Below are 4,099 nucleotides of genomic sequence, written 5' to 3'. Positions count from 1 at the left end.
CCCAAGAAATGATAAGGCCAGAGAACACTGCCTTGGTGGCGGCAGGGGGGGGGGGGGCGGGCAGAGCGTTGAAGAGGAGGGGAGGAGAAAGGGCCCTGAACTTGAAAAACTAGGACATGAAGTGGATCATGGACAGGAACCTTGATGTCACCCATAGTAAAGGCAGACATGTGGGGGAAAGGCAGCCAAGAGCTGGTTGCCATGGTCATCTCCAGAGCTGGGGAGGTGCTGGGAAGCAGGCGGCAGGAACCATGACAATGGCAGCAAGAGGACCAAGGGGAGGTTCGACCTAGCCAAGGGGTCAAGGAAAGCTTCCCAGATGAAGGGACATGAGACGAGACCTGAAGGAGAAGAAATTCACAGGGCAAGAGAGACAGGAAGGGCACTGAAGGTAGAGCAAAGGTCCTGTGGCAGAGAGAGCACTGTGAGTAAGAGGCACTACTGGAAGGGCAGTGTGACTGGAGAGGACAGAGGCAGAGGAAGACAGACAAGTAAAGGGCTCGGGTTGGGAGAGTGCCCAAGGACCACGAAAAGGATCCTGAAGTGGAATTGACAAGAACCTTGGTGAGCCGGGGTGAGTTCAATTCCCCAGGCTCGTTTTGAGCCCACTCTTTGCTGGGCTCTGTCTTGGATAACCTGGTGCATACAGTGGTTTACAAAAGCAGGTTCTTGCCCTCAGGGATGGTGACCTAGGAAGAGATAGTCAAGAAAGCAAAGGGTCAATGCAAGCTTTTAATATAGAAGCTCAAAGGAAATGTTTTGGGAGCCTCCACAGTGGAGGGATGAATTTGAGATAGGGGTCAGGACTGCTGGACAAGGTGACCTTTGAACTAGACTCTGATGGTTGGAGAGAATGTGGGAAAAAAGAGATGGGTGATGGGACATATCAGGGAGGAAGGACTTAACTGCTCAGCTGGAGAGATTGACTTCTATCCTGAGGACAGTGGGAGCCATAGAGGAATTTCAGATGGGGGTGACAGTAAGGTCTAATGGAAGGAGCAGGGGCTTTGAAGCCTCCAAATCCAGATTTGAGTCCCAGTTCTGCACTGATCAGCTTGGACCTGAGCCACACCACTATTTTTCTCCAGCCTGCCTCCTTTTCTGCAGGTGAGGACCACCCTGTCTCGCAAGATGGTGGACTAACATGATGGAAGAGTGGAAAGGGGCTTGGGAAGCAGCAGACATGGGCTCCACCCACATGGCAAGGGGGGCTGGTCTCTCGCCTCAGAGGTCACATCAGCAGTTAGATCCGAAGTCCCCTCCTACCTGCAGAACCACAGGACCACAGGTCCCCTTTCAGGCTTCATCTTCAATATCTTGGGACATCCCCAGCATGCTGTTTCACAATGCTGCAAGTGCGCACTCTTTGGGTCTCTGACTTTCCGGCTGCCACAGGCTGCTCCAGGCCATGGTGCCACCTGCCTGCGCTCTCTCGGGCTGTTGTTTATGTCAGCACCACCAATCTGGCCCTGACCCCCATGACCACTGCCTGCAGTGCTGTTTCCATGCCTCTCCTGCCAATGCTCACCTCACTGGTACTGCGCGAGGCTGCCAGGATGCTCTCTGCAGCTCTGGCCTGCTGGCTCTCCCTTTGCTCTTGGGCCATCCTTGGATTCCACTCTTCCAGAGAGTCCCACAGCAGGACTGCTTGCCACCCTGGTGCTAGACCTCCTGGCATGCTAGTCACTTTACATGCATTTTTCTCAGTCACACACATGAGATGGGCTGTGGTAGTGATCAGGACAGTGACTCAGGACATCTATTTTCACCCAGTGGGAGAAGACGCAATTTACGAAGGTACGTTCTGATGAAGTCAATGTAAGGCCGGACCCCGGGGCCATGATGGGTCACCCCTCCTCTCTCTCTCCCGCCCACGGGGGAAGTCCCTAACAGAAGGAGCCTCCCAGATCCCGGGGACCAATGACAGCACACTTCGCCAGCTAAAGCCGCCCCACCCCAGCCACATAGAAGGACCTGTTAGCCCTCGACCTGTCAGCCCGCGACGCCTCAGGCTGGCGACCTATCGGAACCCCCGTCCATCTAGCCTGACCATCCCTCGCAACAAACGTATAAAAACCACCCCCAACACGGTCCGGGCAGACTTCCTCAACCTGCCTCGTTCGGGTCCAGGAACCCCGCCCAGGAGCGCTTTGCCATTGAAAAGCCTGTTAGATGCTTTTTTGGTGTCCTGGTCTTTTACCTAACAGTCAGGCCATCCTGGGTGCCCAGATCAGGCAGATCCAGGTCAAAAGGCAGAGTGGCAAGCCTAAGGTGGGATCAGGGTGCCAAAAAAAGAGGTATGGACAGGAAGGACCCTGAAGAACACCTTCTCCCATTTCAGAATTTGGCCTTGAATTCAGCTGGACTCGGAGGACTTGGCTGCCTGCACTGTCACAGCCAGACTCCAGTGAGCAATGGATCATCTGAACAACACTGATACAAAGACTCTTGGCCATTCACCCTCTCCACCCTGAGTCACTCTTTTCCACATCAGGCCTATTGCCAATGTGGGTTCAAGTCCCCAAATTGATAAGTAAAAACATTGCTTTTGAGATAAGGGAGGAGCTGAGCGTGAAGGGAGATGAGGTCATCTTTACCAAGGGCCAAGACAGGGACCGTGGGGACAAAATCAGAGGGCTGAGTCCTGTGTGCAGCCTTGGGACCATCCCAGGGCAGAGTCCAGAAGATGGGGGAGGGATGTCTGCTCAGGTTATTTTTTCCAGCTAATCTTGGCTAAAACATTAACTGCCATTTCAGCAGTACTAGATGCCAGGGGCAAAAAGCACCAGGTACAGATGAGAATGGTTTGAGTTCTAGTTATGCATTTGATTGAACAAATTCTTAGACAGCATTTACTCCTTGTGGCAATGCACATTCTGAGAACTTCACAATCATGAATGCATTTTGTCCTCATCATATCCCTAGGAAGATACTAAAATTATTACCCATTTCACAGGCGATGAAACTGTGGGCTCAGAGAAGTGGCATCATTTGCCCAAGACCATGAGGCTAGTGGTCAAGCCTTCCCTGGTGGCTCAATAGTAAAGAATCCACTTGTGATGCAAGAGACAGGGGTTTGATCCCTGGGTTGAGAAGATCACCTAGAGAAGGAAATGGCAACCCACTCCAGTATCCTTGCCTGGGAAATCCCAAGGACAGACGAGCCTGGTGGGCTACAGTCCTCGGGGTCACAAGAGTCAGACACAACTCAGTGACTAAACCTCTAGGAGGCTAATGGGTGACAGAGCTGGGATGGAAGCCCTGGCAGTCTGGCTCCTAGGCCATTGGTCCAGGCAGGGCTGCTTGTCCCAGAAGACTGTCTTCAGGGCCCCTCCCCTGCGTGACCCATGAAGTCCACCCGCTTGCAGTTGAGGATGGCAAATACAGTGCACAGGAGAGGGAAAGGCCTTTGAGGGGGCCTTTCCCCTGTCCTCTGGTCTTGGGCATAACCTCAGCTCCAGTCCTGGTCTGTCCTCTGAGGCCCTGGGCTCTGCCTCTACTTTTATTCCTGGAGGTGGAGTTTCCTGAACCCCCTCACTCATTTAGATTTCCTTCCTTCGATGAGTCCCAAACTCCTCTTTCTGGGTGTTCCCTCTTCGATGTCATCCCCTGATCCCTCCAAACAGGACTTCATTCCGTCAGGTGCAAATGGCACCAGTAGCTGAATGAACTCCACCATCCCGGTCATCCCAAGAGAAGGGAAACTTCCCCTCGGCCAGTGGCTACTGCCACTTTTGCAGAAGGGGCTTTCCTGAGGTGATTCAGCCCTCAGTTCAGGAAAGTCAGTCTCCGGCTGTAACTAACTTCCCTGAGGGTACTGTGGCACTTCGCAGGCAATGGGGAGAGAGGACACTGGCTTTTTCTGAGTCAGGCCAGCAGGCGGAAGGATAAACATCCATCTCCATCTCGAAGCAAAAGTGGGGCGTAGCCAGAGCCTGGGTGGGGGAGCTAATGGGAAACAGCTTGCAGGAGGGAGGGGGACAGAATTCGGGAATGGCTGAGGCTGGCTGCTGAAGAGGGGGCTGGGAGAAGCAGGCTGATTGAGACCAGCTGCCGCTCCTCTGTCTCAGATCTTTGGACTCTGCCCGGGGGCGGGCTC

Source organism: Oryx dammah, unplaced genomic scaffold (genome assembly GCF_014754425.2).
Source record: "Oryx dammah isolate SB20612 unplaced genomic scaffold, SCBI_Odam_1.1 HiC_scaffold_23, whole genome shotgun sequence".
NCBI classification, from domain to species: domain Eukaryota; kingdom Metazoa; phylum Chordata; class Mammalia; order Artiodactyla; family Bovidae; genus Oryx; species Oryx dammah.
Note: the sequence above shows the minus strand (reverse complement) of the source record.